This window comes from Tyto alba, unplaced genomic scaffold, assembly GCF_018691265.1.
Source record: "Tyto alba isolate M040663 unplaced genomic scaffold, T.alba_DEE_v4.0 Super-Scaffold_49, whole genome shotgun sequence".
NCBI lineage: Eukaryota > Metazoa > Chordata > Aves > Strigiformes > Tytonidae > Tyto > Tyto alba.
The window spans coordinates 3,618,193-3,633,420 of NW_024881325.1; positions in this window are offsets into that span (position 1 = coordinate 3,618,193).

Here is a 15,228-nt window from a genome sequence, read left to right on the forward strand (position 1 = left end):
CATAAAGCTCCCTTTTATTTAATGTCAATATATGTTACATAAAAATAAACCCATTAAAACCAACAGTCATTCTGCATCTGAAGTTATTTTCCCACTAAAGAGCCAAGGATCTTCAATAAGAACATACTTTGTATTAGAAATTATTGCCAGTGTTACACTCACAATTAAAGAACACAGTGGATAATAAAGTATTCCAATATGTCATACATTTCTGCAGTGATCTAATCCCATTCTGGTTCTTGTTTGTCTTCTCTAAACCAGTTCTTGTCCCTTCCCTTACTCTTGTCTTTATCCTTAAAATCTGCCTTGAGCATTGCCAGCTATTCTGCTGAAATGCAGTTTTACTTTTGTAAGTTAGACTCTCTACTTTCTATTTGCTCTTTCAAAACAGACTGGAATGTCATCCTCACCCTTTCTCTGCCTCCCTGTAAGCTCTGCTCTCTCTCTGCTTCCTCCACACTTGGTCATTAAGGAGCCACAAACATGAATTCTCCTACCATTCCTGGACAGACTTCTATCCAAACCAGAACTTTAGCCCATGTCTCCGGCATTTCTTTGTGAAGGTGTAGTTATCTGTTCGAGGTCAATGTCTTAAAACAGTGGCGTTTAGAGTCTCTTCCAAGCTTGTCCCATCGATTTATTTCCCAGTTTCTATGAACAGCATGATCACATTGCCTTCTTGCCATTCTCATCCACTGTCTCATCTTCAGCAGAGGTTACACTATGGGTCAGCCTGCAGACTGTATCTAAACTTGACATTTATTTCTCCATGACCAAAATGGCATTTAAGATACAACCTTTCCTATCCCGACTGAAAACTAAAGCTTTGAACAAGGCTCTGATGATCTCACGGCTCATATCAGTTCCTGCTTTCCTGCTTGACCAATGCTGTTAGAATGATAAAGGAAAATAATTTTATCTAATGTATGGCTTACTAGTCTCTTTAGCCTCCTTTTGTTTTCTGCTTCTCTGTTATTTCAAAGAAGTTACTGCTCTTTGCTTTCCCAATACCCTCCTTGACCCACCTCCCTTAGCCATCTCTTTCACTAGGAAATTACTGACTCATCCCTCCAACGGGTAATAATTCCAAAATTTCCTCTCTGGCTGAGAAGTGATTTCATCCACAAAGCTATCTCCTAACCTTCCTCAAAACCCTGTCGAAAGATCCTTGTTTTCGTCCCACGCACAGATGCAGTGCTGCTGTCTCCTTGCTTCCATCTTCTCTCACTTGTCCATGCCTGTCTGGTTCATTTCCAGTGTGTCACCTCCCTGCCCCAGGGTTGCCATTTTTCATCCACATTTATGCACAGCCTATTTCCAAAGGGTTTTCAGTCCGTACTTAAGATTTTTATAAGTAACAGTAACGCTGGTTATTTTGTTTCTGCTAGTACCGATTCTGCAATACTTGCAGAAATAGCTCAACAACTACAATAGAAAAAAAGGGTCAGAAACATCAGCATCACCTTTCAGATTGAAAATCAATATGAAAATAATGAAATTGAAAAAAAATTTTAAATAAAACCCAAGGTGATCCAACACAGGTTGTAAAAGTTGGTATAAATGGCTGACCAGACAACCATTACAGAGTCATAACTTAAAGGGAAGCTTCACTTTGGAGAATAGCAATGTTTATAGAGAGGCTAATTTTATTTTATTGAATACTACTAAAATACCTATTAAAAGTTATGTTGTAGTCTAAAATAATGCAGCGTGGCTCATAGAAGAGCTAGCACAGACTATGAAATGGCCTTACATGGTGGTATATTTCTGTCATAATATAATATAAGCTTTTTCAAGAATCCATTCACAACTAAGCTGTCTGGGTAGAGCCCTGCCCTCACTAAAATCAATAGAAGTTTTGCAAGTGACATCAGTGAAGTAAGGTTTTCCTCTCCTTTTTAGCCTGTGCAAGATTAAATACTGGGTCAGGAAAAGGGTATTAGTCCTATTGCATACAAGTACCAGTGCTTTTAAATACAGCATTTGCTTAGGAGGATTACTAAATGGAACTTGAAAAGTGATTTATTAATGGAAATTATTTTTTTAAAAATTTGTCCAGATGTTCTTATTGGTAGAAGTGCTATATTATTTTTCATGGTAGCGTACCTCTGCTATACCAGTAAGAAATATGTACTTAATCTATAGGCCTTTGGGTGTGAGAGGTGGAGTGTTTCCCTTCCCTGTTCCGATGGAAAATCAACAAAAGCTAGAATTTAATAGTACGAATTCCATTATTACATGGCTTAGGAGCTTTACAAGCACCTAAATACTGCAAGTGCTATAATAATTTATCTTTGAACTTGTTAGTAACAATGCATAATTAACAAGTAAGTTGTAGGAACATGCAATTGCTGTGTATTTACATGGTATTTGCCATACGGTTGTGGTATAATTACAGTGATTATACCTGTTCTGCAGAATAAGAGTACATTGTGTACAGTGTACTATATTTTGTGTTATTTCACATCATTTGGCCCAGCGACGGAGAGCACAGCGTGATGGAGTTTTAACAAAGTAACATTCTGTTGTAGGTGGAAGGGAGCCACAGGTATGAAACTGCACATGAATCTGCACAGAGTGCTGTTATTTAAATGGTCACCGTGGTTTCTGGCTACTCAGGGTGGCAACCTTGCTTTTTTAGCTCAAGTTATTTACATTTTGGACTGCTGCCCTTTCAGTGATGTAAATGGACTTGAATATGCAGATTCAAAATAAGACAGGCTAGGGTTTGGGTTTTTTTTAGTATAGCAACTTTTTTCTTTCAGGTACTACTACTGGAGGTCTCTATAATAATTACAGGTAAAAGAATGTATGGAAAGAACCTGTATTCTTACAGTTTTAAAAAACTGTATGGCAGCACATCGCTATTTCTTTGCCCTAAAACTCCATTAGTATCAGAGAACCAAATGTGAAGTTGCATAACATAGGCACTGGGAAAAAAATACCAGCTAACAGTGAAAAGTGCAAAGAAACATGCTGTGTCTCTGAGTTAGTTGCATGGTATGTGATTCAGCATAAATTATAAGTAAAACTAAATTAAAAGATTCTATTATGTTTGAGGTTTGTGTCTAGCAGGAAGAAGAATATTGTACACATCACTTGATGCAGGAATTGCTGTGCCACTTCTCTAAAATGGTGGTATCGGCCTTTAAACTGATGCACATAGTATTACCCTCTCCGAGGAGAAAATACAGACTTTTCTAGAGAGTGGATACAACACTACACTGGTTAAGTAACTTAACAGAAACATGGATTTATTTGCTATTGCTGAAGATGTAAAATTTAACTTTGTTATACAAGAAAACAATCTAAGAGCTCCCTATTCTGCTCCAGGTGGAAGCAAAAGTAGGGAGCTCTTCTAAGTGTAAGTTATTTTTGTTCAGCTTCATAATAATTTTCTTGTCTTGATGGACTTGATGAGTACAGCATTAAAAAAAAAAATTCTTTCTCATAAAGGCCAGCAGTGTGACATGACAGGGCAGAAATCATGATGTATTAATTTCCAGTTGCTATGTTGGCTGTGTACAACTACATCACAAAAATTAAATTCAAATTATCATGATATAATTATCTCACTTGAATGTCTCACGGTGATTTTACTCTCCAGGTTACAGCCAGCGCACTTGTGGCTCATATCAGCTGCCCCAAGGCCGCTGACGTCAGGAAGGTGGCCACGGTTCCCTGGGGGAGCTCCCGCCGAGCATGGGGCTCTCCTGTCCCCACGGTTGGGCTGGATTTGGCACTCAGTTTGGTAGACAAGTCTAACCTGCTTGTTTGAAAGTTGGGTTCAGGGAACTTTAATCCTTAGCACGGACAACTTATTTCTGTAGCAAACAAAATGAAGCAGGCTAAATTATCCTGCAAGTTATTTATGAGTACCAAGAGTTAAAATTTCAGTCCATCTCAGATGATACAGCTTAAGAATGTTAATATGGTGAAGCGTCTTCTGCACTGACAAAAATAATTTCTGAAGTTTGAGAGCAAAATGTAACTTCCTTTTGCAAAATTCACATTTGAAAAAATGTTAATTGGTTTATGATTTGCATTCTACAGTATTTCTATGTGTTTTTTGGGTTTTTTTTTTTTTTTTTTACCTGTTCTTCAAGGTTTTCCTGTTTTCATAGAGTGGACCCTTTGTAAGGGACAAAAGACAAGACACCCATATGTGTCCTCAGTTACAATCACAGACATCATCATCCATGAATTTCATGACTTTTTCATTTCCACTTTTCCTACTTAACATCAAAAAGTGCCTGGGTGACAGTTGCAGGAACTGTTTACATTATCTAAAATACCAGCAAAGTATTTCCGCTGCATACCAACAGGAGCCAAGGTAACATCTTCAAAGCAAGCACTTAACGCCAACTGCAAGTCTTGGATTTGAAATTCTCACTGTGGTGTAGGATGGCACTCTGTTCAAGTTGACTTTTACCTCCTTTTCAATTTCACAGAGTCATTCTAACACTTTTCTTTTTAAGAGGACCCAGATCCCCGTGAACAGTGCAATCATTCTTTTAAACTTTTATCTGGTATTTTACAATTTGAGAAGGGCAGTTTCCTCCATCTAGACAGCTGAGAAAGGGAGGCTTTCCACTGACTCCGGCAGGGTTGGGATCTTCAGCTGGTGTTTTGATACAGTCTTATTTTTCATGAAGGTGCAACAATAACCAGGAGAATCCTGTAATTTTTTCTGGGAATGAAGTAATTTTTAAATGGTGAAATTGTACATCATTCCAGTCATAATTTGGAACCCAACCACTTCATATGCCATTGAAAGCCTCATGTCTCACAAAGGATGTTTTGTGAGACAGAAATGGTAATGAATTAGGATTAAACAAAAGCTCTGGCAAGGAGCAGATTTGAATTGTGAAGTGGGTAAAATAATGTTCTCTTTAGGGCTGAACAAGCTATCTTCTAGTTAGCGTGAAAATTACAGATGCATGTAAACTGCAAGTATCTCAGTAAACGTGCATGTCTAAGTCTTAAATAATTTTCAATAAAATGTGCTCTCTGTGTGAGTTTTCTAGGTACAGAAATGGATTGTTCTCAGGGAGAATACTCAAACCCGGCTCTTTTGATGTTGTGTTCACAGAAACACACACCACGTGATGCAAGTTCATATAGAACGAATGGAATTAGGACAAATGTTTGAAGACTTCTCTCAACAAATTGCTCACAAATGATTTACAGCAAGAATTACTTGCAGAGTGATTGCAGCATGTTTTGGGAAAAAAAAAATCAAGAAAAATCAATCTGCTCGTGGACAGATAATTAATAGAGGAAGAGGAAAAACTCTAAAATATGAAACTGCAAATTATTTACTCAGCTTGGTTGGCAACAACCAATTCTTAGGGTAGTAGGAGCTTGTGGAGTAGGAGGTAACTGTACGAAGAATGATTGATTCAGTATTTTACATTGCAATTTTGGAAGGGGTTCAACATCTAATTTAAAAGCCATTTTCCTCCTTTTACCCAGTAAAGAAAACAAAATGATAGACAATGTCTATGAGCTGTTTTGGGCAGATAGAATCTATTTTGTGCCTATTCAGTCCTGCGGTCACTGACAAAGGCTATCTCATAAGAAAGAGCAGTTATTTATTAGGAAAGAACTCTTGCCAGAAAAACCCCAAAACCTGCCTGAGGAAGGATGTTGTTATCGTAATCCTCTTTGCATCTTCCCATTAGAGAGTAAAGGATTTGCCCTTCCAGAAGAGGCACAGAATTGGTCTTAAACTCGGTGTATCTTTTCAGCCTTTGAGTTGTGGAGTCTTGTGTAAAGTGCATTTCCACCAGCCCATCTTTCAGTCCACAGTAATGAAATGATTGGTGATTTACTTTCCTCTTGGAAGAATACAAAGCACACATTGGACATCTCTCTCCTAGGGCCACCTTTTGTCTCCTCTTCCCCACTCCCTGGGAGGAAGCCAGCCACCTTCTGGGCAAGGGGCTCTGGGGTGCCACACCGAGATGCTGGCAGAGCTATCTTCTGCTTAGGCTGGAAGGTGACTGTAGCATGTTCTATTTATGCCCGTGGTGTGGTCGATGCGAGTTTAGCATTCAGATCTCCTTAACTCCTTGCACGTGTATTCTCAATTCAGTATTTAATTCCTGAGCTGACACATGCCATCTTTCAAAGGCAGAGTGGATGTGATGGAGTCCCCTTGATCCCTACTGCTTTACTTCACAAAAAACTCAAAATGCTAGTGCTGTAAGTAAGCATTACAGCACGGTCTTTGGGTGAATGATATCCAACATTACTCCAGATGTTAGTCATCGTGAAAGATTTTACAAGATACTTTAAGCTAATGGAAGAATAGTTTTCATTTAAAACAGTGATGTGTTCGTTCCCATAACTGCTGATTGCTGTAATTCTAGTGTATGTTCTTGGCTTAGTTATACTGAACCAAGTTACCTTGTTACAACTTAACAGTAGACATTGATTATAAATTAATTTTACTATTCCTATGTTTTTTAAGAGAGAAGGCTACCAGGACTGATGTATTTCCATGTCTGCTGAAGGAAACAATGAAAAAAAAGGTGTATTTCTGCAATAATGTTCTAGGCAACCTTTTCAACAAAGGAAGGACTTGCTGTATAACAGGATGTTCAGGAGCTGTTTCATCAGCCCATTAGGATACGGGATGAGGATATCTGCATCCAGTTGAGCTGTGGTGAAACCACCTTTACTTCCTGCCCTTTATACCTTTCCTCCCACGCTGCAAATTCACGTTAGATTCAAGACTGCTTGAAATGCCTTTGGTTGGTAATGCCAGTCCACCTCTGGTGAATGTTCTGCCCACCATTCTGTGCTTTAGGAGCCCTTTCTGCATCACCGGCCTGCTCTTGGGACAGGAGCTCGGGGCACACAGTAGCTCATTGCCTGCAAAGTACTTATCAGAGGACAGCTAATACGTTGGTGGCCCAACTTCAAAAATTTCACTACAAAAGAGCTTTAATTCCGACTATAATCTGAATGTAGACAGGTTTATCAGCCTACTTCAGTCTACTAACTGCAGATACATATGTAGGTTGTTTGATCCAGGTTAAAAAAAAAAAAAAACACCACTGCTGATTGAGTGAAAGATATCTTAGTCAACAACAGTCAACTCTGGCACTGAGAGCAGACGAAAGATTTTCAGAGAATACGTAAAAAAACCAGATGGCTTTAAATAAATGAATAGAAAACCCACTTTGTGTTGTACCCAGACATCACATGTGATAATCCAGACATCACAAATTGTTGTCATCATTGTGATCTGTCATTCTCATAGTCTTCCACTTCGCTTTGTCATTTACAGAATTCATGTGCTTGACTTTAAGCAGCCTGGTCCTGTTTCCTGCTTGCTTGGGTTGACCTTAAAAATATCATTAAAATTACAAAAACATTTAGGAAGTAGGAAAACTGTTATCCAGAAAAAATTCTCAAAGCACAGTGAAAGATGTGAAGTGACTGAACTCTTTGATTTACTCTGTTGGAAAAGGTCCTGTCCCCCTCTGCCTCTCCTTGCACACCACCAGCTGCAACTGCGCTTGCTAATGCCGCTCCCTCTGTACTTTTCCATGGTGAGCTCTCTTCCCTATACGTGATTCATTCAGGCATCTTCACTCACGCCTTTTTAGTCCTCTTTCCAAAGCATCATAAGACCCAACTGCTACCTACTGCCCACCATCTTGCTCTGGTAACAACTCCAGACCTTCTTTTTTACCATTAATCATAGTTACTTATATGGATATGTTTTACCTTTGTCCTTCATGCTTTTAATCCCACAGTTTTCTGTGTAAAGCCCCTCATCCCAGAACTCTGTTCTTGAACCATTACAGCTCCTTGAAATTAGAGGAGCAACAGGGCACACATGACACAGCTCATTAGAAGCACAGCACACACCATAAACTGGTTAGACATTATGAGATCTACTGTTAATTTTGTAGCTTTTTCTCCAGAGACCCCTTTTGCCTTTTCTTGTACTGAGCACCTGGAAACAGGGAGTGGTTTTCTTCCCTTTGCTTGGCACCTCACACCATAGAAAGACATTATGGTTGTGGTCCCAGGGATGTTTAAGGCCCTGTGCTTTCATTTTCTAAGTCCTTATCTCCTATGCTTCAGACTTGCCATCTTTGCCTTCCTCATTCATAGTTCTTCAGCTTCCAGTTCCTTGACTTGCCCTGTGCCACTCCCCAGCAGGAGCCTGGCCAGGATAGATGGGACTATGCCAATGTTTCCTACTCAATTACTGTTGCTTCAGCCACATCCCCCAGTCCAGTTATTTTGCTGATGAGATACTAAGCAAACAAGCATACCCACTGGCATGTCAAAGAGAGTGCTTTAACTTAGTACTCAGAAGGTTAGTTATCCTGGAGATTTAGCACGTGCAATATTCACAAAACGTACATAGGTGGGGTTCCTCCCCTCCCCCCCATAAAAGGGATCATTTAAGTCTGAAAAGGAAGAGCAGGAGGCTAAAGCACATGACTCCATAGGTGGATCAGATTACTTCTAAAATAACACAATCTTTTTTCTTCAACTCCAAAGAATCCATCAGAGGAAAGAGGAGTGGGTAATAACATCCCTGCTCTTGTCAATTCTGTTGTAATTCCTACGGAAAGAAAGGGATAGTGAAGAGAGAGTCACAAGAAAAAATATGAAAGAATCCCTTTGCTAGAAAAAATTAACACTTTTCATTGATTCAAAAGGCTTATTCTTACTGGTGAAAATTATATGAGAAAAAGAAAGCAGAACTTGAGAAAACCAGATCTATGCTATGGGGCACTACCAAATTCAAGAATGAGGAGTTTCATTTTCATATAAACACCAAATATAAAAGAGCATCTCTGGTGCTGAAGTGCAGTTGAGAGGTTTGGGTTTTGAAAAATCAAGCAGTGGCCTTTTGTGGCATCTGTTACAGTCAATAATATAAGAATAAAAGATATAATTCCTAAAGGGATTTCCAAGAGGTTTTGAAGTGAAAGTGATTCAGTTTTTTATGGCTTCACAAAACACATTTTCCTTCAAGTTTACTGTGTTCTCAGCCAATATAAAAGCACTCTTAAGTAGAGATGTTTTTCCAAAACTAAGCAGATGATGATTTGCAATGGAAAGAGGAAATTAAATGGCTTGATAGATTGCCATTCCTTCCTCTGTCTGGTCAGTAAATTTAAGTTTTACTAACATTATATAGGTGTGAGCAAAGAATTCATATTCCACGAAATTCATAAAACTGAAGCTCAGCTGAGCACATCTTGAAGGAGCATGACTTGTAGGAAAACACAGGCTCAGCAAACCTTAAAAACCAACACGTCCGGCTGAACACCCTAAAACCATGTCATCCAAACCCAGCTAAGTGGTTGGCAGCAGTTAGGCTGATGTTTAGTACTTTTATTGCATGTTCTTGTGATGTTACTGACTGCAATGTGATTACAAGCACATGAGCAGCTTCCTGACAGACAATAAAGCCTGCTATTCCAATAACCACTGAAACTTCTCAAAATTATGCCTAGAGAGAGACAATTGCATGCCCATACCCGCATTTACAGTATTTTTCAGGTGTTTTATTTAATTGAAGGTCCTATAGGCTATTAAGGAGAATGTCTATCAGAAAAATATATTTTCACAGAAAAGAAATCAAGATCAGTAGGCAGAAACCCCCCACGACTTAAATAGGGCTCAGATATGAATGACAAGTGTGGGCTAATCCATCTGTCATTCTTCTCCTGCTATAGGTGTTCTGGTTGAACAGGGAATACTATATTTTTGCTAATTATGCTTACTACATATTGCCCCATACAGGGGGTCCCATTGTGCCAGGCACTACACAAGCACAAAGGAATAGGTCACCCTTGGCCTGAACATCTTCAACTCTAAATAACGTGTCTTCATTTCCTGCTTTCTCAGCCTTCAACTAGAGGTTGTTTTTCACCACTAACCTGTTGGGTAGTAAAAGGGCTCTGGAAAAAGCTGTATCTTTGGTTTAAATAACTACAATGACTTGGATATCCTGAGAGCCCCCACCAATCTCAGCCTTCCCAGCAGTTTGTAAAATAGAAGATATAAAAATATCATACATAAATAATATATATCTTATATATAAATAACATAAAAGAAGATATATATACATACAGACATATATATATATAAAAGTCTAACTCCCTGTCAGTTTTATTACTGAGCTCTTCTACCACATTCACCGCTCACCACTTGGGACCAGACCTGCTGCTGCTCTGTCCTGGTAGGTTTGTGCTCAAGGCAACGGCAAGATAGCAGTTTATTTCAGCCGAGGATTTGATGCCAGGCTATTTTGGGACCGAGTGAAACTCGTCCTCCATAATTACTTTATAATCAGTGAAGAGTGCTTTCTAGAACAGCTTGGTATAATACAAAATCATGCTTTAAATATTCTGGGCTTATACTGGGTAACAGCAAGAAAGGACAAGGACCTGAAGAGTGCAGGATGTTCACTTGGGAGTCCACAAAAACACTATGACTGTGATAACGTATGAAATAGTTTAACCAGGCCTGAAGTTGCTAGCAGGGATCAATAAAGCAAATGGGACAGCTGGATAGTTTATGATGTCTCAGCTCCTTTATAATGCCACGCGGACTTTTATTTATTAGGAAAATAAATGTACTTTAACAAATTAATACCAAACTGTGATTATGTCTCCTATGTTGCAGAAAGAAAGTGAATATATTATTTATTGGGGTCTTGTAGGTGTTTTCCGTTTGTCCACCCACTGTCCAGTGTGATTAATAGAAATACAGGGTGCAGTGTTGCGCACCTTGGCAGATGCTAAGCTACGCGTGCCAAGCCAGTGAGCAGGAGGGCAGCCGACATGCCCATGGTGCCTCCTAGCACTGAGGCACCTACCCCAGCACCTGCCTTACCCACCCTTTAGCAAGTCACAATTTTACACACCCGTTTTCCACTAAACGGTCACAGAGCACTGGATGGTTGCCAGGTGATCTGCACAGACCACGGGGCGCTGCTGTGTGTTTGGGTAATACAAGAACCCGGGGCTACACAGCTGAGGCCCCAGCATCTGCGTGCCACTGGGCAATAGATGGCTGGGGCAAAATGATACAAAGGCTATCTGCTTATGTGCCACTGGAATGACGCTGCTGTAGCCTGCAGCAGAAGATCAAGCTCAGGCCTGTGACATGCACCCAGAAGAGAGTGAAAAGAAATCATCGATAGCATCTCTTCCTGAAGCATACTGCATTCTGAAGCAAATTTGTTTAGTGAAAATTGCTGGTGGTCATTAGGGAGTGAGTGATGTATCCTACTGTGCAGGAGGGCAAGGATACCAGCTCTTGGTAGTCTCTGCTGCCTTGTCTGATCGAGGAATTTCCACCCAAACCCAAACTTGTGAGTAATCTGGCTGTGAGACTGTCAGCCAGACCCCCTTGATTTTAATGCTACTTAGCAAATCTCACTTATATCCTGTTTCTGACTGTGACTAATCATCAGTGGTTGAGAACCTAGGAAAAAAAATAACAACCCAAACCCCCACAAGTTAGATGATATACCAACAGGTATTTTTTCTTAACCCCACAGATAACCAGCAGAAACCCTAGGACTCACATACTATAAAAGTCTAATGGAGGGGGTGCAGGCAGGAACCAGCAATCCCTTCTCAACTACAACAGCACACCAAATCCCCAAGGACTCAGAACAAAAAACCATTTTCTGTCTTCAGGAATTTCTACTTAGTTGCACAATCCTTTCACAAGCTTCTCAGACCACCTCTGCAATCACAGGGCAATCCAGAATTTTGCTCCTCACATTACTGTTAACAGTCTGCTAATTTCCAGTCTGCATTTATGCATGACTAATTTATACCCATTTGATCCCAGGCTAACATTAACCTTTAATTCATGCAGATCTTCCTGCTCGATATTTACCCCTTAGGGTATTTATAAATAGTTGTCTTCTGTCATGCTTAGTTTGGTGGGACTAAAAAAAGATAAACTGATGTTTATCAGTTATGGAAGTCCTTCCTGCATGAGAATGAATGTGTCCCCTCATCTGGTAGATCAGTGCAAAAGAGGTCCTCAGTCTGCAAAAATACAGTAGTCTCAGTTACATGTAAAAGTTGCTTATTTTTTGTTTGTAGTTAAAGTTATCAGGTATTAGGGTGCGAGTCCCTGTCATTTATTGAATCAAGATAACACCCTTTCCTGCACTTCCAAGTTAGGGTCTTGCTCTGCTGTGCTGCTCTTGTTCCCAACAGCTCTGCTGGCAATGCCCAGCAAGGCAGCAAGGTCTGTGCAGGGATGTTCAGACGCCTTTACTGAGCAGCGCGGGCAAAGCAGCCCCATCACTTGCTGTGATGCTCTTCCTGGCTGGGCTCTCCTGGTCTGTTGAGCACCAGGGCCGTGGTGACAATGTGCACTGGGAGGGGAAGATGTTGCATTCAAGAGCACCGATATTTGATAAGCCTGGTAACGCTTGGAGTTCAGGTCATTTTCGTCCACTAAAATCCCTTGGGCTGGTCAGAGATCAGTGGGCAGTCTCAAAAGTATGTAAAATGGATTTGAAACAATCAGAGATTTTCATCATGAGAGGAAAGTGTTGCTGACAGCAGCGCATTTTCAGAAAGCACCTTGTTCATAAGGTTAGCTCAGCCTTATCTGAATGTTAGGTGCATGTTGTGTAAGTGTCCTTTCAGCAGCGAAGAATTATTGTCCTAATTGTCATCTCCCTCTGCAAGGTCTCTACCTCTTAGCTGCAACATTATTACTTAAAGAAAAACAAACAAACAAACAAACAAAAAACAACAACAACAAAAAAACCAAACCCAAACAAACTTATCTTGGCAGAATTTGACTAGCAAAGAGCAGAGCCTTTGGGAGAACTTCCTTCAGCTTTAGTTAAATTCTCTGTGGCATTTGCTGACTGCTGTTTGCACTCTCCTTTTCCTGCATAGGCTGTTACCTTCACTCCATGCCCCACCGTCCTCCTCCCACCTTCTTGCTATTCCTTCCTTCAGGGATACCTGGCTGTCTCTCATGGAGCTCTTGCTACACATCGCTTTGTATTCTTACGTGTTTTGAGCTCTGCTGAGCAGGACACGGCCTCTGCACCATCCCAGGTGGTTCCCTCCTCTGCCCCCCGTCCCAAATGTCAGCCACGTACTGTACCAGGATGATGATGGTGCTGGACCTGGGACAGCTGGAAAGGCAGGAGCCCCAGCTGATTCGTTAAGCACCATAACAGTCCCCAGGCAGGGGCTGAAGAACATCATCTACCACCTATATACTCGTTATATTTGTGTTCTTCATCGTGTTTACTCCTCACAAGCATTCTAGCAAAACGAGTTTAACAGTAAAAAATATTTGCTAAGAAAGCAGCCAGAGCAGTTATTCCTGCACGTCTATGGGGCAGCAAAGAGTCACTGCCACGGCGGGCGCGAAGGCAAGGCCCTTGGACGGGCAGCAGTGGCCCTTCTGCTCACCCTGTCCCCGTGATGCCTGCCTGTAGTGCTGCTAGAGAGAAGAACCATGCTGGAAACATGCTCAAACACTGGAAGGGCTGCCCCTGCACCAAAATGCATTTGGTTTGATGCGCAGAACTTCATCATCTATAGGAAATATTTCCACGAAACACCTATCTTCCCAGGTCTGTAACACCCACAGCAGAGCAATGCCTCTGTGTTCACTCTTTCTGCGTTCTGCAATGCAATTCAATAGGCTGGACTCTGGGAAGCACATGGACCTGGTGTTTTGCACAAATAACAAATGATGGGGTTAAAAACGTTCCTTAAAAGCTGAAGATCTCATTTTTGAAGTTAAGGCCTATTAAGTTACTTTTCTTCTAAACACACAAAATTGCAAAATTCAACGTAAATAGACTCCTCCAAAAGAACTAAGTACTCCAGCTTCAGGAAAACTGAATATTGAACTGTTTTAAGGAACAGCAACAAAAATATTCAGAAACTCTTGACATATCTTCAAAGGAAATCCTCCTTATGGGTTACAGAATTGCTTTTTAGATCACCATGTTGAAACTAGTAGTATTGAAAAATGTTTCTAGCCATCCCTTAAAAAAAGAAAAACTAACTCCTTTACTCTCTGTAAGTCAGGGATTTAGTAAATTTAAAATCCTCGATGCTAAACTTTGCAAAACTGACTTTAGGTAGCTGAAATTACACTGGATCACGCTGCCTTATATTAAATTAATTTTCAAAGCAAAAGGAAGCATTGAAAATGTCACTCCTTAGAGATAAAATATTTTCTGCTTTCATTACTACCGATAACCAGGAGTCAACTCAGTGGTCGGAGGTTATGAACTGCCTTTTAGGAGAGCACCTCCCAGTAAAGAGCATCTGGATGTACACGGAAGCAACGCCATGTACATGGCTGATTTACTGTTACGCCTGCAGCCTGGCTGCTGGTGCAGGTGAGGACATGGATCTCTCTGCTAATAAAAAGGGAAAAGGCAGCATTTGCAGGGTGAGGTGGCACTTTCAGGGTATAAGGGGAGCTGCAGGCTCTGAAACACGCCTTTGCTAAATTAAAAAATAAAAAGTGGAAAACATAGTTATTTTCCTTAACGAATGCAAAGTAAATTACTTAAGCCTCTTTTGAACTGCGCTTTGTGAAGAGCTGTCAGATTAAGAGCTGTCAAACGCAGCGACTGGAGCGACCAGTGGTTGCTCCTGGCTACCTGCTGGCACAGGCAAGGCTGCAGCAAACGCAGCCTGCTCCGGACCGAGCAGCACTGGGTTAGAGCTGGTGGTGTTCCCGGGGTCACTGTGCTTCAGCCCAGGCCAAGCCAGCTGTACTGCTCCAGCCGCTGGCCTTAAGGAAAGCTGCCCTGTCATCGTGGCACGGCCACCCCCGCCGTGCTGCAGCAGAGGTTGCGGCACTTCCCTGGGCATCCCGGTGGTCCAAGCAGCAGGAGGGACCCCCACTGCTCTTGGCGTCTGGCAGCAGCCCCCCGGGGCTGGTGCGTGGACATTGCTCATGTTAATGCGTTTCCAGCTTCAGGGACCTTATGCTCCCTGCGGGTTAGGGCCATGTGCAGCCACCCCGGCTGGAGGGGGCAAAGGGGAGAAAGCAGGGGATGCTGCCGTGCAGCCTGAGGCACTAGCAGAGGCAGAGGGGCTGTGGCTGCACTGGGGTTGCTCCATCACTGCCCTGGCCACATCCCTGCTGCCATGCAAAAGAAATCTGCCTCCCAAAAGTGATGAGCACAAAGCACAGAGAAAGCTACTTTCCTTTTCCGGGTCAGCA